Source organism: Diabrotica undecimpunctata, chromosome 7, assembly GCF_040954645.1.
Source record: "Diabrotica undecimpunctata isolate CICGRU chromosome 7, icDiaUnde3, whole genome shotgun sequence".
In the NCBI taxonomy this organism is placed as follows: domain Eukaryota; kingdom Metazoa; phylum Arthropoda; class Insecta; order Coleoptera; family Chrysomelidae; genus Diabrotica; species Diabrotica undecimpunctata.
Window position 1 is genome coordinate 114839981 of NC_092809.1, and position 24128 is coordinate 114864108.

Sequence of the window (24128 nt, forward strand, 5' to 3'; positions counted from 1 at the left end):
CACCGCAGGGTTAATAAAGATGTGACGTTTATAACGTTACAACTTACCAATCTACTCGACTAAATTTTTGTGGCTCAGACACGTTTAGTTACTAAATTACTCGCTACTTGACTAAAATACTAGCATAGTTCGAACTAGTCAGGTATTCTACAAACTGTACATAATAGGTAAAGGGTAATATAGGTTAAATTTATTGTTAATTTCTAAAATATATCTATTGAATACATATAAATAACTTTTAATAATTTAAATAATATAAAACATCACTTTCATTTAACAAACAAACACATAATACCTTATTCCTATTTCATTTGTTGACATTTCTCCCCTCAAAAAACTTCCCCGCTAATTATCAAACAGTTACAATAAAAACGGAAGATCACCCATCATCAGCAATACAGGATAGTTTGAACTTTGTTTCCCGAATCATTAACTAATAATTCTTGTACCGGAATGTAAGTAGTATTTTGTTTTTTACTAATTTATTACATTTCAATAGATTATCTATTGCCAATTTGTAGGTTTTTACTTTGTCTGCTTAATCAATTTTATTCGTATTAATAAACACATACATGTAATATTGGCATAATTACTGTAATTTTTTATCTTTATCTTTATAAGACAGCACCCTAATATGGGCTTTTTATAATTTCAGCATTTAATTTACTTTGTACCGTTTGACCTGAAGATGCTTTGCAAAGTGTAGAAAGCCAAACCGGTCATTTTGGTAGTAAAATTAAATTGATTGTAAGTCTTATTTTATTTCTTTTACCTATTTGAAATGGACTCACACAAGCAACACATTCATGATTATTGTTAATTGTATATTTTCTATAACAAAGTAGGTATTAAATTGGGTTGTACATAATATCTGTTTTATTAGTATCATTTTTGTTCCTCTTATTTTCATAAATTAATTGAATCAACCCTTAAAGCAATATAATATATTTGATACCTTGATACTTTTCTGGCACCTACAATGTTCTTTTTAGCTCGTTTTTTACTTCAGTACTCTTTTCTTGTTCACTTATCCTTAATTTTATCATTTGTTTGCATCTATTTCCAGGAATCTGTCTTTAAGAGGCTAGCAAATAGGCCGACTCCTTCCTGAGCTAAAATGGTCATCCTCTGGCATAGCTTGCTAGCCGAGTTTCACAATATTGTGTTGTGAGCACATCTCATCCATTTTTGTTACATTGGCCACTACATCTGCCAACTTCCTTTCTTGTCAAACTGGTGCTTACCACAGAAGCCCACATACACAATTTTTATTACAGAACGTATATCAGTTTTTAGTGGTTACCACCAGTGAAGAAATTATGAAGACTATTAGACAGAAGCCTGTATGCTAGTAAGTGGCGAACACGATACTATAGCTTATTTGTAGTGTACCATTTTGTGCGTTTTAAAACTTTTTATTTTTCATTTTTCATATTCATTGATTATATCTAAATAAATATGCGAAGAATATTTTTAGTATGACAAAACAAAGCATATTAGTAGAACATCATATGTTTTAGATCTAGAATCCCGATGCGGTAGAATCGTGCCACATTCTAGTTATTATTCAGTGTGTCCGTAAAGTATGGAATAAATTCGTAATTTCCTAAATGAAAAGCCTTTTTAAAAAAATCTAAAATACGTCGAGTTTTAAATTTAATTTTCTACATTTTACAATAAAATTTCATTGTACAAGGTAACACCCTGTATTTTAGGACATTTTTAGATCGATAAAAATGAGCTGAATCCAAAAAAGTATAATACTGGGGGTCTAACGGATATAATTTGAAAGATATGCGCTTAGAAAATTAATTTTTATTGATTTATATTATTAATAAATTATAAATAAATTATAATAAATAACTTGAAAGTAATCCAGTAATTAATAAATGACTTAATCTTAATTGTTCAAATTGTAGCTTTGTTGTATTTGACAGTAACCCAAACGTTGTACAAATTCTTGTAGAACCTTGTTTATGATTTCTTGAGAAATATTGTTTATTTCTTTACGAATTCTTGTTTTAAGTCTCCAATATTTGCAGGTTTCTTTTAATAAACAACATTCTTTAAATGACCCCACATAAAATAATCCAAAGGATTGAGGTCTGGCGACCTCGCTGGCCATTCAATATGTCCATGTCTTCCAATCCACCTGTTCGGAAAAATTTCGTTTAAGTACCTTCGAACATCTATCTAAAGCATAATGCCGAGGCGCACCATCGTGTTGAAACCATAAACTTTTATCAAAACCTCCAAGATTAATTGTACTGGGGAATAAATTAACTAAAGTAAGTATGAGATACCCACTTAAAAACTGAAGGTATGCTGGCCCGTTTAAATTACCTTCGAAATAGTAGGGTAAAATGATTTTATTTCTTACAATGCCAGCCCATACGTATACCTTTTGCGGGTATTGCGTATGATGTTCCCGCATCCAGTTGGAGTTTTCTTTTGCCCAGTATCTACAATTCTGACGATTGACCTCGCCATTTAATTTGAATGTAGCCTCATCAGAAAAAAATAATATTTTGAACCAAGAGAGGGTTTCGGTGGCTGTTATCCATCATTATTTCTCAAAATTGTATTCTTCTATCTGGATCATTCTCGTTTAATTCCTGTACAACTGTGCATTTTACTTACTTTACTTACTTTTACGTACTTTGTGTACCTTTTTTTTTGCAAACATCGAGATCACTACTAACCTTACGAACAGAAGTGTGCGCATCTTCTTCAAAAGCAAGTAGAACATCTAATGCTGTAACATAATTTACAGAGGGATGAACTGATTTGCGTTCATTTTCAACCGTACCAGTTTCTCGAAATTTCTTTTCAATCTTACTTACTGTTGACTGCGTGATGGGTATTTCTGGATATTTATCATTAAATAAATTACACACGTCCATCCTAGTTCGCCAGTTGTCTCCATACCCAATCATCATGAGTATTTCAATTCTTTTCTTTACACTCAAATTCATTTCTACTTAAAATTAATTCTAAGCAATAATACAGAACATTCACGAATTAACACAATTATTGTACTACTTAATTGTTATTGAACGTTACTAAAAATAATTACAGTTTACCAAAAACTAGAAGTAGGCTACTTTTTTGCAATTGATAATAAATAATTTATTTTTTAAGCGCATATCTTTCAAATTATATCCATTAGACCATTTTTTGAAATCAGCTTATTTTTATCGATCTGAAAATGTTCTAAAATACGGGGTGATGCATATAAAAAAAGAGCCGATGACGTCATTACTGTAATGTGTGTCACCTTGTATAATGAGATTTTATTGTAAAATGTGGAACATTCAATTTAAAAATCGACGTATTTTAGATTTTTTTTAAAAGGCTTTTCATTTAGAAAATATCGAATTTATTTCATACTGTACGGACACACTGCATAATCTATATAGATCTAAAATAAAAAGCTACTCTCAAAATGGTTTAAATCGCAATATGGGTATTAATATTGATGGTTTTACAACATATAACCAAAGAAATGATTCAACATCCTTACATTTTTTTAATGGCAGAATACTAAGCCCAAACACCGAAATCCCATCTCGAACTAAATATTTATTTCCGAATTAAACAGATTATGTAATGTTTTGGTTTGGCCTTTTTTTTTATTACTAATTCATAACCTGGAAAATTTCAGAAACTGTTGAAAAAAGTATTGTTTTGTTGTTTTTGTTGCTTGACTTTTAGTAGTCAATTACTGTGTTTAAATTAAATAATAGTCGATATATTGTGTACAAAAATTTTTCAAGAAAAGTAATACTTGACTTATAGTGTCAGTATTATTTACAAAGTTCAAAAGTTGGAGCATACTGCAGCCCCGAAACATTCTTGTACACTTCAGAAATTCACTAAACAATAGTAGAGATTCGTAAGCATTTATTATTTACTTTGTCAGACTGGAAAAGATTTAAATAATTATAAAATTAAACATTAGTACTAAACTCAGTTAGAATATTTTAAATAAAACAATTGTGTTGTGCCAAGTGTTTCTAGTTTAAAAATTTAACAGTGTATTATCCAAAGTAGGTGACTATAACAGCGTAATCAGCTGGTCGAGTGGAAGATCCTGTTGAGCTTTTCCGAATTCCCCAGTCTACTTGCCCAATCCATCACTATATTCTGCAGTGTTTTAGCATAATGCTTTGCTTCTCTATTTATAGACGTTGATATTTTATATTCAAAATTTTAGTCAGTGATCATGTGCCAGATATGCTACGTAGTAATAAAAGCTAAATGAATGTGCCAGATATGCTACGTAGTAATAAAAGCTAAATGAATAAAGTTCATTCATTATCTGTATAAACAACTGCATGAGTGTGATAAAAGTACGTCAGAATGTGAAAAGAATATATATTTTGTTTCCCATTCTTCTATTTCTTTTTAAATTTCGTGTTTAGATAAAAGATATGTGTCACCTTGTCCCGCCTTGTTTAGTTATTAATTGAATTAATTAAGAAATTATTAAGAGGAAACTTATCGCGATATTTATGCGTTCCTTATTGATTACCACAAAGCGTTCGATAGAGTACAGGACGACAAGCTGATGGATATATTAACAAATATTGGAATAAATACCTGCGATCTAAGAATTGTTAGCAATGTTAAGTGATATCAAACATCATGTATCCATACAGAGGCAGGAAAATCCGATAGTGTCACAATCAAAGGTGGGGTGCGATAAGGATGTATACTATCACTCCCGCTGTTCAACATATACTTTGAGGAAATCTTTCAAGAACCAGCAAAGGATGCTGAAGCCAAAATTCAAATTAACGGAGAATGTATCAATAACACCAGATACGCTGATGCCACGGTGGTATTCGCTGACAGTTATGAAGTCCTTCAGGAATTAATGAATAAAATCATAGATTAATTCAGAGATATAGACTTTCGCTAAACATTAAGAAAAGAAAATGTATGATGATTTTTAAGAAGTAAAAGCAATTTGAAAAAATCAGTGTGAATGGTCAACCAATAGATAGAGTAAAAACATATACCTACCTTGATTCAAATATCAATGAAAATTGGGACCATTTCCTAGAATCCAAATGTAGAATAGAGATTGCATTTCAAAAAATGGATAAGCTATGCAAATGCCATGATTTATCAGTAGAATTTAAAAATCAGGTTACTGCGATGTTATATCTTTCCTACCATTGTACAGATTTGCGTCGTGGACTCTCACAGACGCTACATGCAAGAAGGCTTTTGAAATGTGACTTAATCGTCGAATTCTGACGATATCCTATACCAACCACGTTTCTAATCAGTATATTTTATAATGAATACAAATAGAAAAAGAGCTGTTAACCCTTAACTGGTGACGTACCGTCAAAATGTCGTATCGCAATAACGATAAAAAATGTTTTTATGTTAAAAATAGATTCAAGTGGTTAAGCGTTCCTCCAGCAAAAAATGTACGGACTGCTGTACGTAACATAATCAAGATTGCCACTTCAATTCGTTTACTCGAAAAAATCGTAAGTACATATTTGAAAGATTATTATCTGAAAATATAGTTACTATAATACTAGAGTGGACCAATCAGAAAATCTATAAGGAGCCAGTATGCAAATGATAACAGGTCAGAATTAGCTGATGTAGACACAATTGAGTTTAGAGCGTTCTTAGGATTCCCGTTATCATCTTAAAGTGCCTATCCGTTCCGGATGTTGGCGATCATCACGGCTATCTTTACTTTGATTATTGCAGCGCGGAACAGTTCAGTGGTAGTCGTGTTATACCACTTTCGTAAATTTTGAAGCCAGGAAATGCGTCTTCTTCCCGGTCCTCTCCTACCATTTACCTTCCCTTGGAGAATCAGCTGGAGAAGGCCGTAACATTCTACGCAGGACCTCCACATTACTAACTCTGTCAACCCAGGATATACGTAAGATGCGCCTATAACACCACATTTCGAAATCTTCGAGCCGATTCCTGTTATATTCATCAATATTTAAGTCGAATCACGAAGATGTCGACTCATTCTTTGCTACAGACGGAACTGGCCGAGATATCTTTCGTTCCGTAATGTCGAAGAAAAGATTCTTGGCCATTTTAAGCGCTCTGAGATTTGACAATCCTTCTACACACGATGAAAAAAAGAAGAATGATCCATGTGCTGCTATTTTTGATATTTTTTACATCTTTATACAGAACTGTCAGGAGCTATACTCTATTGGTATCACTGGATGCATCGATGAAATGCTTATTGGATTTAGAGGGAGATGTAAACTCAAGATCTACATGCCACAAAAGCCTGCAAAATATGGAATTAAAGTAATGTGTCTAAGTGATGCCCGAACCAGTCATTTGTACAATGCCTATATATCTGGAGAAAAAAATACTCGTGGAGTAGGCGTGGATGATTAAGAAAAAAAACTAAATGTTCCAACTCAATCTGTTCTCCGATTATGCAAGCCTATTTATAAGACAAACAGGAACATTACCGCCGATTGCCGATACCTGGTTTCCCTATATAGAACTAGTGGATATTATAAAGATGAAAGGTTTGACATACGTAGGTACGTTAAAAGAAAAATAAAAAGAAAATTCCACCGGCGTTCCTTCCAATGGTTTCCAGAAAAGTTGACGAATCTCTTTATGGGTATACTTTTTAGAATTAACGCTTCTTTCTCATGTGCCAAAGCAAAACAAGGCGGTTATACTTGTTTCATCAATGCATCACAGTGAAAGTAATGACGGTGATTCTGGAAAGCCTGAAATTATTGCATTTTATAACGCGACAATGGGTGGAGTAGATGCTCTGGATGAAAAATGCAGCAAATATTAGAGGAGTCGCCGTACACGTAGATGGCCAATGTCAATAGTTTACAGAGTTGTCGACATAGCTTCTACAAATGCATATATTGTGTACTGTTCGGCAAATTCTGAAGAGAAAATAACTCGATTCCAATTTAACAAAAGTTTAGCACATGATTTAGTAACACCACTGCTTACAAGAAGACTAGCCAACATACGAATTCCTAGAGAAATTCGAATGAATATTAGTAGGATACTTCAAGTTCCAGTTCCGGTTGTCGAAACAGTGAACGAGAAGTTGCCAAACAGAAAAACCTGCCTTATCTGTCTTCCAAGGCTAAAAAAAGAACTGCTTATGCGTGTATTGAATGCAAGAGACCAACTTGTTTGGACTGTTTAAAAAAAAAAAATTGTAATGCTTGTTACAGTCTACGCTAAGCATCGTATGCTTTTATTTATTCTATACCTATTTTTGTCTAAGTTTACCTATTGCATTTTTCTAAGTAAAGAAAAGAACTGATTTATTTTGTTAATAAGCGTGGTAAATGAACTATCCTTTTAAATGTTTTGTAATGAAATTTATTGTTTTTTGAGAAAATTTTAGTAAAACGTTTAATTAGTGAATCTTGGTTTTTTTTATTTACGCATACTCTGAATTATCTAAATAAATACTTAAATTAGTTGCAACAATTTTTTTAAGAGAATGACACTATACGAGGTGTATTTAAAAAATAAAAACATTCGCAATTTTTTAGTATTAATTTGATGGCGGTGTCAACTTGACGGCACGTCACCAGTTGCGTGACAACTGTGGCACGTCACCAGTTAAGGGTTAACCACAATAGAAACAGCCAAAGATATGGGTTGCTGCAATTAATTATACAGGGAAAGGTAAAATGAAGACGAAAACCAGGAAGGCTACGGATTTCCTGGCTGAAAAATCTACGTACGTGGTTCAACACAACAACCACAAATCTTTTTAGAGCAGCAGTGTGCAAAATGAAGATTGCCATGATGGTAGCCAACCTCCAAAGAGGATAGGCACTACAAGAAGAAGTAGAATATCTTCTTCTTCTCATTGCGCCGTCTCCTTTCGAAGGTTGGCGATCCAAATGACAATTGTAGTTCTGGAAACTGCTGCGCGAAAGATCTCTGCGGATGAGCGGTCGAACCATCTCCTCAGGTCCCTCAGCCACGAGTTCTGGCGTCTTCCTACTGATCTTTTGCCCTGTACTTTTCCTTCCAGTATAACTTGAAGTAATTCATATCTTTCGCCTCTCAGCACATGACCCAAGTATTGAATTTTCCTCTCTTTGATTATTCTTAGTAATTCTTTTTGTTTACACATGCGACGAAGTACGTCAACATTAGTAACTCTTTATACCCATGGAATCCTCAACATTCGTCTGTATATATACATCTCAAAGGCATCTATTCTTTTTTCTACTTCGGAGTCCATTGTCCAACTTTCACAGCCATACAGTAAGACAGAAAAAACGTAACATCTGATCATTCGGATTCTAAGCTGTAGACTAAGGTCTGATCTTGTAAAAAATGTTTTAATGCTCATGAATGTTTTCCTTGCTTGTTCGATTCTTGACAGGATTTCTTTTTTTGGATTACACTGACTATTGATATTTGTTCCCAAATATTTTATGGAATTTACCTGTTCTATTATTTGACCCTTGGCATACACCTGTACGTTTATTGGTGTCTTTGAAAATACTAAAGTTTTAGTTTTGGAAACGTTTAGATGTAAACCGAACATTTCGCTGTGGTGAACTACCGCATTTATTATATTTTGTAGTTCTTGTGCGTTGCTTGCTATTAAGACGGTATCATCAGCATATCTGAAGTAGAATATGGGTTGAGTGTATTTGCAGGTTAGGAACTTTGGTAAAAGGATCAGCACGCAGAAGGGATGAGCATACAGAAAGCGACTAAGGCACAAGAAAGCAGGCTATCGGTATTAAATGTGAAGAGATAATAAATTATAATCCAAAGTTCCAAAATCCAAAATCCTTACAGTGATAGAATAATACTGGAGGCTTTAAACGCGAATGAAGTAATTGACTGTAGAGTATACATAGGGAAATCAAGACTAAATCTTAGTAAAAGCCTAGGTAATCATTTCATTATCTTTTAACCCTACGTTAGGCGCGGGGGCTACATACGTAGCCCAGCGCATTTTAAATTGTTGCCACTATCGCAAATATTTGGTTGCATTGTTGTTGCTCCGTATTGCTGCTTGTTAGACATCAATAATCAATACTTGGTGAGAGTTTATTGGATACGCAAGTACGTTTTAAAGATATTAGTGAATTTTTACGTCTGGGTTACGATTGTAGCCCGTGCTCCTAATCTCGTAAGCAGTTTTTATATTAGGTGATTTCTCGATTACCATAAAATTTGTTTTTTTTTTTAAACAGAAAATAAAATAAAAAACATTGCAAAAACAACAGGAAAAGTAGTATTTGTGGTTTAAAATTTTTCAAGGAGTATCGATGATATTGCCAAAAAAAAAACAAATTTGTGATCTTAATTTCAAGCATGCACTATGACGATGCAATCGATAATGAAACAGGAGACTCTAAAAAATTTGAAATAATTACAATGTATAGTCGGAAAAAATTTGCTGTTGACCGATAAGACGAATTGTGTGAAAAATATGATATGTCGAGAAACACTCGTCGATATCCAATGGTAATTTTTTATGACCTCTTGAGTATAACAGCAATAAATTCTTTATACATATAAAATCTAACAATTTAAACAAAATGGTTGCAAGGTCCGATTTTATAGAAAAACTGACATGGGAATTAATTAGGCCCCTAATTAAATTTAGATCTAAGATTCTCTTCGGAGCTTCGTCCTGTTAAGAATTACAGATGTGGTAATACCGCCCCCTCAGACAAGTCAAAATACAGTAAGACGATGTATATTTTGTGATCGACAACGCGATAGATTAACTCGACAACAATGTGGAAAATTTAAAAGATATGCCTGCAAAGAAGATTTGTGTAGAATGCACGGAATCTTTGTGTTTTGATTTTATCCTAAGATTACTATCTAATGCATGTTGCATTTAATGTTCTTATATATGTTTTTTTAATACAGAAAATTTTATGCAATTTGTATACCTTGCTGCAAAATTATGCGCATAAATGAATTGGAATAAATTATTTCAATTTTTAGAAGTTAAAGTGTTTATTTTATATTATTTTCATATCGTCTAACTCCAATATAAAACTATTAATTTTTAAATTTTTAATTTAGGTTGAGATAAATTAACCAATTAAAATTCAGAAATAAATTGGGCTATCATTGTAGACCACGCGCCTAACAGAGTCAGTAATATCCACACGCCTAACGTAGGGTTAAGTAGAAATTTATGCTATAGATATATATCTGCAGGAAATAATAAAGAGAAACTGCAGGAACAGAACTATCAAAATTATTTCGAATAGCAAGGCGACATTAAAGCCACTGAAATAAAATCGAATTAATTCCAGGTTTGTTTGGAACTTACTTTATAATCTAATTTGTATTATCTAAAATAACATAGTTATTTTATTTTCGATATCTGGACATACTATTATAGAAGGGAACGAAACCAACTACTTACCAGAGGAGGAGCAAAAGAAACATTCATAGGCTCAAAAGTTTTCTTATTTTTAGTTTAGTTTTAATTGAGGACCGATTGTTTGAACGCTAATCAAAACTTGATTGTAATCAAATATTTAATTACAATCAAACACGTCACAGCAGCTGTCAAAATTATTAAAAATTGCTTATTATTATTATTGATTTGTAAATAAAAATATGAAATGAACATCAGAAAGAGTTTAATTCTGGTTTATTTTAAATTAAAACCCAAAATAATAAAATTGAATAAAATAAATCAGTCAACATAACCTCAAAATGTGAAGTATTTGATTTTAATTAAATAGTAGATTACAATCAACATTTGATTAGCGTTCGAACAATCGGCCCTTTTATTTTACTGACTTTATGTGCGTTCCCAAAGAGGTAGACGTTAAAAAAGGAATGTCAGAAATAATTGAAGCTATAAAAAATTTTTTAGACACATTTTTACGATAGTCATGTCTATAACAGCTTTCTAAAAAAATTTTATTTTTTTTTTTAATATTTTACCAAATACAGCCCAATAGATAAAAAGTCAACAATTTTTGCAAATTAATGGTACTTTTGGATTGTAACCTTTTTTTTTAATAACTAACACTTCAAAAATATTTTTCACAGTACTATGTCACCGTATGTTTGGCAACATATAAAGAACGGATAGTAGGAAAATACCAGACTGGTTTCAGAGCTGTGAAATCGACAATTCATCGGATTGTAACCCTGAGAGACATTTTAGAAAAAACACAGGAATATGGCATAGATACTCATCAAATAATTATAGACTACAAAGCAGCCTACGACTCTGTGCATAGAAGAGACATTTTCAAAGTAATGAAAGAGCTAGGAATGCCAAATCAGTTAGTAAATCTAACAAAAGTAACTCTTGACAAAGTTGAATGTAGAGTACGAATTCAGGGGGAACTGTCTGAACCTTTTAAAACAAATAACGGGCTGGGCCAGGAAGACCTTATCTCCTGTATACTGTTTAATCTGGCTCTGGAAAAACTAATACGTATGTCACAAATCACAACCATTAGTCCAATGTATATTAAATCAGTGCAAATCCTTGTCTATGCCGATGATATCAATATTGCTGGGAGAACGGAAAACGCTGTACAAGAGGCATATGTAGCATTAAAATAATCAGCTAAAAAATGAGTTAAATAATAAACACCAACAAAACGAAGTATATGAAAGTAAGCACGCAACCATAAATCATACGGCTACTTGTTATAGAAAACGACGTCATCGAAGCAGTGAACGAATTTGTATACCTTAACACTGAAAATCATACTGCCGCAGAGATAAACCGCACAATTTACACAGCCAACAGATGCTGTTTTGGACTCCTTAAATCCAGGATTCCTTAAATATGGATTTAAGTAGTTCCTTCTAAAATCAACAATTATATCAAGAAATAATAAATAAAACTCTACAAAACAGTAATACGCCCAGTCCTAAAATATGGATCAGAGACCTGGACTCTAACAAAAAGTGATGAAAACATGTTAAAATGTTTCGAGAGAAAAGTACCAAGGCGAATCTATGGAGCAGTGAATGACAATGGAGTGTGGAGAAGACCATAGAACTTTGAACATTATAGAATATACCAGGAACCAGATTTCGTAAAACATGTTAACGGCGCACCTTAATTGGCTTCCGAACTCTATAAAACCACTTTAATCCTACACTAATTGGCTCCCAAACCCATACATAAACTGGCTCCCGGCAATTAAAAAATTCCCAGAATTTGAATCTTCTTCTGAAACTAGGATTTTGAGGAAAAAAAGTATAATAATACACCAGAAATTAGAAATGTAGTAATAAACAATTTATTTATTAAAGACACTGCAACTTACAGACTATACAGGTTGATGCCTTCTTGACATATTTTGGCAAACTTAAAAGCAGGTATACGTTTTTTTCTATAAAAGACGTATTTGATGTTTAATGAAATTTCTTTTAAGACGTGTTGGTTTTCGGTATACTTTTTTAGTGATAAAAGAGTATATATTAGAATATTCTAAAAAATCATACAGAATCTAATTTATAAAAAATGTGAAATAGACATAAGTGACTCTCAGTAGTTTGGACTAAGAAAAGCCTTGGGAACAAGAGAGGCTTTGTTTGAGATTCAAACACTCACTCAAAAATGTCTCGATCCACAGAAAAAAGTATATCCCTGTTTCATCGCCTACCAGAAGGCTTTTGATAGAATCCAGCATGAAAAACTTGTATGAACTACATAAAGTGAAGCTAAAAACCGATGAAAATTGTCGTATGACCCTAAATAATACTCAATTTTAATAAGTTCACAAATCTAGATACTTACGAGTAGTATCAAACGATAAGTGGGATCCAGATTTAGAAATAAAAATACAAATATAACAGGCTAGGAATATATACAATAAATGAAAGCAAATAATCTTTGTTGAATGCTACGTTTGGCCAGTCTTTCTGTCTGGAGTTGAAGCCTGGACATTAAAATTATATATCATGAGACATTACCGCAGAATGCTTACCTAGGTTACATAATGAGAAATGACGAATATAATCTGCTACAAATAATAACTGAAGTGTCAGTAGCTTGTATTTTCTACGACGATATGATTAAGTACATTCAAGACGCAAAACTATAAGTACACTAATTTGAAATAAGTTTGAGGCGAGAGATATACGAATTTAAAGAATGATGGAAAATCTAATTTTTAACTGGTTATCCACCACAATAAAATTCATCGCCTACCTACCTAAATTTTCAAAAATTTCATCGGAAGCAAATTCACGCAAACCCTTTTATCAGTAGAGAGCTCATTAGCTTCAAGCTAATGAGCACGGGAGACAATTCATGTGCACCCCATATAAAGATAGGACGTCTGAGGTGGAATGGGCATGTAATGCGGATGGAACAAAATTACCCAGGTAAAAAAGGCTCCTTAATAGACCCATTGGTGCTTAGGGGAGGAAGGCGATGGATAGGGACGACCGGAGAGTAATTGAAAGAGTCACAAACTTTAAAGTAATGCTGTGGCGCACCCAGGGGGTGGGGGGAGTTTTGGGGGTTAAACCCCCCCAGGGCATATAAAGTAAACAATATATAAAGAATATTAGGAAAATGTAACTTGTCTTTCACACATAATACAAAAAATCCAAAATGCTGATTGAATAATTAAATTACCACTTTAAATATTATGTAGAACACAATAATTATTGTATTATTGTATAAATACACAATAATTAATAATATTTTTCATTATATTTAGATATGGATACCTAATATTAGGCTTATGAAAAAGTAGACAGAACGAGTCTGTTGCGAGTAGCATGCGCTTACAGGAATGTATCTGCGGCGGCCTTGTGGACTATCACGGGTTGTGTTCCTCTGCATGTATTAGCAGTAGAAAAGAGACATCTCTATGGGAGAAGGAAGCATTTAACAACAGCTATAAAAAAAAGAAGAAAGGGAAAGATCAATGGAAAGATGGTAAGAAGACTGGAACAACAAGGAAGATGTTGCTCAGTGGACAAAGATGCTCATCCCGAGCCTAAGGGACTGGGTAGATTGTCTGTTTTAGGGTATATCTTCATAGGTTCAGAAAGACAGATACAGATAAATGCCTATACTGCAAATATTCCGACTTTGTTACTCACACAATGCTGGAGTGTAATAGATGTACAGTGGAAAGAAACAAAATATATAAAGAAATAGGTATGAACCCTGTGACTGTAAGAGAGCTGATCGTGAAGATGACGGGAAATACGGAGGGATGGAATAGTGTTCACAATTACATCCGAGCAGACATTAAAAAGAAAGAAGAAGAAGAGACACACCAACTGAGCTAACGACAGAGATAAGATCTAATAACTATTTTGCGACTAAGTCGCAATTGAAGGTTAAAATAAGTTTATTGACGTTTGAATTTTTGATCTTTGATCTTGCACTGATAATTTGGTTATACTCCAACAATTAATAGAAAAAAGAATAGCGATTGGTACCGAAGTACATCTAGCCTTTATCTACCTAGAAAAGGCGTATGATACAGTTCCAAGACTTAAATTGTGGCAAGCTTAACAACAACTCAACATTAGTCCATACCTTTTAAGAATATTCAAAGAAGTACACAGGGATAACACTACTTACCTAAAAATCGGATATAGACTATCAGAGCCAATAAAAGTAACTAAAGGACTAAAACAAGGATACAGTATGTCACCCTTACTGTTTAATTTATATATTGAGGCAGCCCTCCAAAATTGGAAAAACCCCTGCCAGGGAATGGGAATCCCCATAGAAAATGACGTACTGTTCTCCCTGAAGTTTGCGTATGACCAAGTTATCCTAGCTCAATATTCTTATGATCTAGAATTTATGATAAAGCGTCTATAGAGATAATATTTAAAATTGGGGTTACAAGTCAGCATGAAGAAAACAGAATATTTACTTAGTTATCAACTCAGATGCAAGGTTTGAAGCGTTGATAGACGAGGACGTAGAAATCAAACAAGTGAAAAATTTTAAATATTTAGGTCCACTCATTGCTAAGAACGGCTTGGAAGAAACCGAAATTAAACACGAATTAATCAGGAACGAAAATTGTTGGAGGTCTGAACTCCTTATGGTGGGATCACAAGATTTGCAAAAGGAACAAAAAAATAATAGGTCAAACCATGGTTGAATCAGTTCTTTGTTATGGCTCTGAAGTATGGACAATTAACGCAGACCTGAAGAGAAGATTGTTAGCAGTTGAAATGGGTTATTTGAGAAGAAGTGCTAGAACATCAAGGCAGGAAAGAAAGATCAACGAACCTATAAGAAATAACATGAATGCTACAGAAACGGTCATTGACAGAATAGAAAGAAGAGGTTCATAAGTAGGAGGAGAACGGGAATACGGCGATAGCCGTCTCAAGTTAGATTACAAGTTGGATTAATGTCAAACGTAAATAACCTTATTTTAACCTTAAATTGTGGCTTATTCCCATTAAAATAGTGATTACTTTAAAATGCCACAAGAAAATAGCTTCAGAACAATAGATAAGATATAGATACGAGAAGGGAGTGTTCTAAAAATGTCGTCAGCCTTACAGTGGCCACTCCACTTTCGGAGTACGGTACGTGCGACAGTCAACTGCTTACAAGTACGAGAGGGTGGTTTTAGTCGGTAGGCATTATAACAGATACCTAAATTTTTGGCACTATCTATCTATCGCTATCTTTAGTACTTTAAATTAAACTAAAACCCAAATAATTTTAGGGACTCAAAATAGAGGTAGCATAAAAAAATTTCAAAATCCCCCCCCCCCCAAGACAAATTCTAGGTGCGCCACTGAAGTAATGCGAAGGATAGGAAAAGACCCAGAAATTTTGTCAACGATCAAACGAAGAAAACTCGAATATTTTGGTCACCTGATGAGAGGACATAAATACGCATTACTTCAAAATATAATGCAAGGAAAAATATAAGGAAAACGGAATCCAGGCCGTAGAAGAATGTCATGGTTGCGTAATTTGAGAGAGTGGTTTGGTTGTACCACTAATGAATTCTTTAGGTCAGCTGGAAAAAAGTTCAGGACAGCCTTGGTAATTTCCAATCTCCGATAGGAGTGGCACAAGAAGAAGAAGAAGTGGAGTACTTGTTGAGGAGGCTAGAACCAAAGCAATCTTATAAAGGTAGAATGATAATGATGATGATGAAGACTTCAAATTTTGATCCTTTATTTTTTTTGGGCTTTTGCAAAATTTTGTGATCTATGACTGCGCGACAGAGCCAAAGACGCCACAGATCAAAGAAATAAAGATGTAAAGCAAAAACGCCTAACAAGAATAGACGAAAATAAAATAGATAAAGTAACATTATTTTCTGTCTTACTGTATGGCTGTGAAAGTTGGACAATGGACTCTGAAGTAGAAAAAAGAATAGATGCCTTTGAGATGTATATATACAGACGAATGTTGAGGATTCCATGGGTACAAAGAGTTACTAATGTTGAGGTACTTCGTCGCATGTGTAAACAAAAAGAATTACTAAGAACAATCAAAGAGAGGAAAATGCAATACTTGGGTCATGTGCTGAGAGGCGAAAGATATGAATTACTTCAAGTTATACTGGAAGGAAAAGTACAGGGCAAAAGATCAGTAGGAAGACGCCAGAACTCGTGGCTGAAAGACCTGAGGAGATGGTTCGACCGCTCATCCGCAGAGATCTTTCGCGCAGCAGTTTCCAAAACTACAATTGCCATTTGGATCGCCAACCTTCGAAAGGAGACGGCGCAATGAGAAGAAGAACATTATTTTAAGATCGCAAAAAGAATAAATGTATGTCGCCTGTTGTAAGTATGGAGCTAAATTTTATGCTGTAACAAACAACAGATGGCTAAGAATATAAGACAGAGAAAAAAAAATAACATAAATTTCAACTGTGTTCAAACTTTAATAAAAACACTTTATAATAATTTGTAATATATTTACTCAAAATGACGTTTAGGATTGTTATTTACCTATTTCTCTACCTTAATTTTTCTACGCTAATTAATTATTAAAAATATTTACTTACCCACTATCTGCCATATATTATACGTAAACAGTTTTAATCTATGTAATAAGTAATACTCATTGGATTGCTTACGTAAACTTTTTATCTGCGTCAAGCGAGTAATTATTCAATTTGTATCCATTATCTATTTATAGAATTTTAACCAGTTTGATAAAACCATGCAGAATATTTTTACAAAGAAAGCAAATATCCTAACATGTAAAATTACTTTTTATTCTGTACGTTCTTGGCTTTTTAAAATAGCAGCAAAAAGTTATGCTCCGTAGACAAATAAGCAAGTATATTGACTTAGTTTTAATATAAATATGTCAATTATTGTACCACTTTAATACAGACCAAATTTATACACAGATAAAATCAAATGTTTGTTTCTGTATAATCAGTTTATTATTTAATTTTTGTCACACTACCTATGTAAAAATATGTTGGAAATTTTTTCTGGAAAATAAGTATAGGCCATAAATGCAGTTGAAACACATACACAGTCAATACACTAGCTCGCATTCACTTGACTGTTTACTATAATAAGTTATAAAATGTTATAGATACAAGCACGTAATTTGTTTAACCTTTGTAATTTAAGTAATGCATTTTTATAGTCGAGGAAATAAAGCACTGAACTATCGATTCTCCGTAATGAATGCGCCTGTGGGCATTCAATTCGTAATAATATTGAAATGATATTTATTTAACTGCTGTCTTTATTCAAAGGTTCTTATTTTAATTTATTAAAAAGCACAATAATGTATATTAATTTATTTAACGAACAATACATAATTTATATAGGCGAACGTGACAATTAAAAATCGCGGGCGCGGTCTTCAGATCTTCACTAACTCCTTCAAATAAAAATCCATTATTATATATGAAACCACAACTGGCCTAGAATTCAGGAGAACCCCTCTGATGTATACTAGAGGTCATCGTCTGACCGGTTTTCTTTCTGCCAGCTGGTAGAATTCTCTCGTACAATCTACAACATATTAGTGAATTAGTCATAATATATTTACGGTTATTTTTAGGCCATGATATTTATCGTAACATTGCCCCCCTCTTAAAAGATGGTTCCTCCTGGAACCTTGTCGGGACTGGAACCGGAATGGTATGCTGGTATCGGCAACTGGACCCTCTTTTACAACTTCCAGTTGTATAAAAATGACAAGGGACGGTTTTCTCTCCGCACCAGTAACTATGCGGATTGCAACAGACTAACACCTGGACTTCGGTGTCTTTACAGATCTCTTCCACCATATTTCGGATAACCCTCCAATCTAATTGGCGGCACTCCAACTTTGGCATGGCTAACTTTTGCACGTCGGACTCTAGTACGTGCTCTCTCAATTGAAGTAAGGCTTCCCATACATCTCGGTAGGTAGGTTGGTCACGGGCAGTGTCTTTTGTTACCAGGTAGAAAAGGTAACGTGATGCATCTTGGAGTTTCAAGGTTTTACCGGGAGCTGGCACTTGGCATTGAAGTTCTGCAACTCGACCAAACTTCCTTCGAAAGACGGATGCCTACCATGGTGCGTCTTTGATACTGGCCGGGATGGTAAGGGCCAGCGAGTGGTCATCGGGGAGCGCGAGTAGATCTTGCTTTTCTTCAGTGGTAACACCATGTCTTGCTTTACCGGTACCTCCATAGGCACCCATGAATTCCTCAAACGTGAGGTCAGACACATCTTGGACTTGGTTTACTTCCACTTCTTCATCTACGTCGTGGTCACCTTCGAAAGACGCCAGCCGGTTATGGTGTACTATCATCGGCTTTCCCCTCGGAATCTTGCTTATTCGGTAGATGACATCGTTGATCTTCTCCATAGTGAGGTATGGACCTTCCCAAAACTGCTGCAATTTGGGAGAACAACCTTTTCGCTTCTTGGGATTATACAGCCAGACTTTGTCGTTCTTCTTAAAGCAACCCTTTTCGGCTTGTGTATCGTACCGTTTCTTCATTCGGTCGCTAGCGATCTGAAGGTGGGAACGGACCAACTCATGTACATCGTCCATTCTTCTTCGTAATTCTATCACATAATCTTCACCTGCTACATCTTCTCCAGGTCGACACCCAAACTCTAAATCACAAGGTAGTCGCATTTCGCGTCCGAATAGGACTCTGGCTGGTGTCTGGCCTGTTGATTCGTTAACAGCAGATCTGTAGGCCATTGTGAAGAACGGAAGGTATTGGTCCCAGTCTCGCTGATGATCGGACACCATCTTTGTCAAATACTTGCCGACTGTCCTATTCATCCATTCTACCATACCATACAGAGTCCAAATGGCATAACGTTGAATTGCCACAATCCAGATCCTGTGGTGAAGGCTGTCTTTTCTTTATCTACTGGGTCCATTTCTACCTGCCAGTATCCAGACTTCAAATCCAAAGTAGAAAACAATTTACTTCCAGCCAATCTGTCCAATGTGTCATCGATCCGAGGCAGAGGATAACTATCTTTCTTGGTAACGTTGTTCAGCAAACGGTAATCCACACAGAACCTCGTCGTTCCGTCTTTCTTCTTAACCAGGACCACCGGAGAGACCCATGGGCTCGTAGAAGGTTCATCACACCGTCTTTCTTCATTTCCTGAACAATCGTTTCAGCTTCCTCTCTTTTCGCCTGTGGTAATCGTCGAGCTGTTTGACGAATTGGCTTACCATTACCAGTATCAATTTTATGCTTAACAACGGTAGTTCTTCCCGTCTTTCCTCCTTTCGGTACGAAAATATCACGATACTGCCGAAGAAATTCCCTTAATTTCCTTTTCTCCATCTGATTTAGAGACTGTCCTGCAACTACAACCATTTGGTCGAATTTGTCGTTGGAATTATCAGATGTTGTCGCCTGACGGATTATGGATGTCACAGGTACACAAGTTCCTACTTTTGTCTCTTTCTTTATGGTCACAGGGTAGTCGTTGACATTGATAAGTCTCACAGGAATTTCCTTAGCCGAAGTCACCAATTCCTTTCCAATTATGATTCCACGGCCAACCTCATCGTCGTGGTTCCAAGGCTCCATCATAACAGGTGTCCCTTCGTCTACAATTCCCTGTAGTCGCGCTACTATGATCGTTTCGCTTCTCGCAGGCACGACTGTATCTTCTGTAATGGCTGCTTGCACAGTGTTGTCATTATGTGGATGAAGAAATACCTCCTCGTTGCCAACTTTGATTACGTTATTCTTAAAATCCAATTGGAATCCATGCATATTCATTACGTCCATTCCTAATATAACATCCTCTTCGATGTCAGCAACTATAACAGTATGGACGAACTTTTCTGCTCCAATTCCCAATTGTACCTGGATTTCCCCATGAATGTTGGCATTTTCACCTGTAGCGGTCCGAAGTCGCAACTTCGTTGGTAACAGTTTCTTTCGGCTGTTTATAACTGTAGGGCGTATAATGGTTCTGGTCGCTCCGGTATCCACCAACAACGTATGCTTTTTACCATTTATGTCTCCATCTACATATACACTATCTTCACGACATTTCAAAGAAGCTATTAGTATGAGAGGGTATTTGGAAAAGTTCTGGGTCGAAGCTGCCCCCCTAAGTCTGACCCGTTCTAGTTTTCCTGATGGTGAGTTTCTTGATTTGCGTCGTACCTAGGGTGCTTACAGGAGCTTCGCACGTGTCCTATTTCGCCACAATTCCAGCATCTGATGGTCTTTGTTTTCTTGTATGCCATGCATTTCATCATATTAACAAGCTGGTCAAGTTTATCTTCATCTCCTTCCTCTTTTACAGTTCTAACTTTACTGTACCCGCCAGAGGCCTGCGTAGCTGACTCGTATTCGAGGGCGGCGGATAAGACATCAACCAGCGTTTTGTGACGAGCTAATCGCAGTGTTCTCTGCATTTCATGATCACGAAGACCATCAATAAACGTTTAAACGGCCAACTTTTCCATCATGTCTTCGGGAGCTGTTGGATAAGCATATCGTACTAATCTGACAATATCTACCTCACATTCTTGAAGAGCCTCCTCTTTCTTCTGTCTACGATTTTTAAGCTGCGACTGATATACATGCTCCAAATGTTCGTGGCTATATCGCATATTTAACCTCTTCTTAGGTTGTTCGAAATCATCCGTCTCTTCTACGGCTATGGTCTGAAGCACATCTAAGGCATCTCCTCGAAGAGCGATAGTCAGCTTTACAGCCTTTTCTTTTTCAGACCATCCATTCGCTCTTGCAGCTGATTCGAACTGTTTCATGTAGTTGTTCCATGACGATTTTCCGTCGAAAGTTGGGACTTTCACATGGACAGAACCTCCACTTCCTTCAAATTTCGGCCGTATTTCCAACTTACATTTCGTCTCGTCTTCTTTTGTCTCTATTGTAATCGGGTTGTTTCCTCTCTCTGCTGTCCCTGTTTCCTCCATCTTCCTTTCCGTCTCTTTCCAGAATAGAATCAGCGGTAGTGCAAAAGAATATAGGAAACACCTGTTTTTGTGAAAGTGATATGATAAGTTCTGATAAACAAAAGTTGGTAGTAAATCCTGACCAAACCAGTTTGGTAAGCATTTTTCATATAAATACACAAAGTTTATTAAATAAAATTGATCAACTTAACATTTTTTTAAAAGATAAAACTTACAATATTTTGTGCTTTTCTGAACATTGGCTTAGAGAATCTGAATTAACAACAGTGATAATTGACAGATACTTTTTATCAACTTGTTACTGTAGAAAAAGTAGAGAACATGGGGGTGTTGCTATTTTCTGCGATGGCAAAATATCTACACGTCCAGTTTCTTTAAATGATATATCTTGTGAATATGAAGGTGAATTTTGTGCTTTGGAAATTATAGATATAAAAACTATTCTAGTATCAGTGTATAGAACAGGTAACGCAGATTTCCAAATTTTCTTAGGCCTATTTGAAAAATTATTAATATTCTGTTCTAATAATTATGTTCAAACAATTATAATTGGGGATTTCAATATTGATTTCAAAGGCACTTCAAATGAATTAAAATATTTTTCCGATCTAATTTCTTGTTTTGGTTTAACTATGAGGATTGATGAATTTACAAGAATCACTGCTACATCAGCAAGTTGTTTAGATAATATTTTAACAAATATAGATAATGAAATAGTTGGGTGTGGTGTTGTAGACCCATGCCTTGCTGATCATTGTGCTCAATTCCTGAATTTAAAAATAAAATCTGATCAAATTGACAATGATAGGATATTCAAAAGACACATAACATGTAAAGGCACCCAAATGTTAAAACAATCACTAAAATCTGTGGATTGGTCGTTAATAAACAATTCAATAACAGCAACGGAATTAGCTGAGTTCATAATTGACACATATGTAAAATTAACTGAAGTTTGCTTTCCAGTAAAAAAGTCAAGAATTCATTTTGAGGCACCTGTTTCTTGGTTTGACGATGAACTAAGGAAAATGCGAGTAAACCTTTCGAAGATAAAAATTACTGCTAACCTTACTAGTGATTACACTCTGTATAATCAATTCAAAAAACACTATCAATTAACAATATCAATAAAGAAAAAACTGGCATATGAGCAGTTTTTCTTAAAATCTGATAATATATCTCGAGATTCTTGGAAAGTCATCAATTATCATAGGAATAAAACTCAAAATAAAAAAGTAACTTCATGTAATATTTCATCAAACGAGTTTAATAATTACTTTACTTCGGTAGCGGGAAATATATTGAACTCGTTAGATGAGACAGATGAAAATGATGCCATGAATTTTTTGGAGGGAATATACTCCCCTTGCCACTCGTTGTTTTTAACACCTGTTAGTGATACTGAAGTTAGGAATACATTATACAGCTTGAAAAACTCAAAATGCACTGATTTTTACTTCTTAAACAAACAATTAGTGATAGAAACTCTGGATATTATTATTGATAAACTGGTCATACTTTATAATCTTTGCCTTATCGAAGGAATCTTTCCCGATGTATTAAAAGTAACAAAAGTGTTACCGCTACTCAAAAAAGGATCTCCAGAAGAAATTGAAAATTATCGCCCTATTTCTATTATTCCCATTCTTGGTAAAATTTTTGAAAGTATTTTGAATAACCGCTTAATAGAGTACATAGAAAAGTACAAAATACTTCATTGTAATCAATATGGTTTCAGAAAAAAATGCAGCACTACTCAAGCAATTCAGGAAATTGTAAGGGAAGTAGTTGATGGCCTAGAGAGAGGTCACTTCGTGTCTTTAACATTGTGTGACTTATCTAAGGCTTTTGATTGTGTCTCACACACTTTACTTTTAGACAAAATGCACAAATATGGCATAAGGGGAAATGCTCTTAATTTATTTCGATCGTATTTAATAAACAGAAAACAGGCCGTCTTTTTAAATAATAACTACTCCAATTTTCACAATGTTGAACATGGAGTTCCCCAAGGGTCTATATTAGGACCTACATTTTTTCTTCTATATCTCAACGATATATTTCATTATACCCACCCCTTAAGGTGTATATGTTTTGCAGATGATACAACCGTTATTAGTACCGACCAGAATCAATATAATTTAAATAACAAAATAGGAAACGATGTGCTTAAAATTAAAAACTGGTTTACACATAATAAACTAAAACTAAACGAGGATAAAAATCAAAATATAGTTTTCAGTTCAGATCGAAGACACATTTTTGGATATAGCATCAAATTGTTAGGGATTTTTATGGATGACAACTTAGATTGGGGCATCCATATAGACAACTTAAGTTCTAAACTCGCCAGTACAATATTTGTAATGCGTAACCTGGTTTATTTGGTACCTAAAAGTACCCTTAAAATGTGTTACTTTTCATTGTTTCATAGTCATATACAATATGGAATAGCTGTTTGGGGCAACTCTGGTCATGCCGACAGAATATTTAAATTACAAAAGAAGGTGGTGAGGATACTTGCTGGAGCGGATTTAAGGGATCATTGTAAACCATTATTTTTGAACATGGGTATTATGCCTCTACCTTCGCTTTATATGTATGCAACACTGTTGGAAATTCACGATAATAAAAATAAGTTTACTATAAACTCCCAATTACATGATCATCTAACAAGATCGAGGGATTTAATTAGGTCACAACGATTCAGACTATCAAAGAGCACAAAGAATTCAATTGATATTCACTTGTATAACT

The 24128-nt window shown here is 34.6% G+C and overlaps 1 protein-coding gene across 2 annotated transcripts in view; it reads right to left on the reverse strand.

The window, feature by feature from the left end:
- The window catches only part of LOC140445731 (juvenile hormone acid O-methyltransferase-like), a 44646-nt gene extending 27170 nt beyond the window's left edge, over nt 1-17476 (reverse strand). The window contains exon 1 of one of the 2 annotated variants that reach the window (XM_072538027.1): nt 17399-17476. The gene's annotated coding sequence lies outside the window, so the exon portion shown is untranslated. Of the gene's footprint in view, nt 1-16988; nt 17231-17398 lie in introns of those variants that run through there. The other variant, XM_072538026.1, reaches the window with a different exon arrangement.
- Between the last annotated feature and the right edge of the window lie 6652 nt (nt 17477-24128).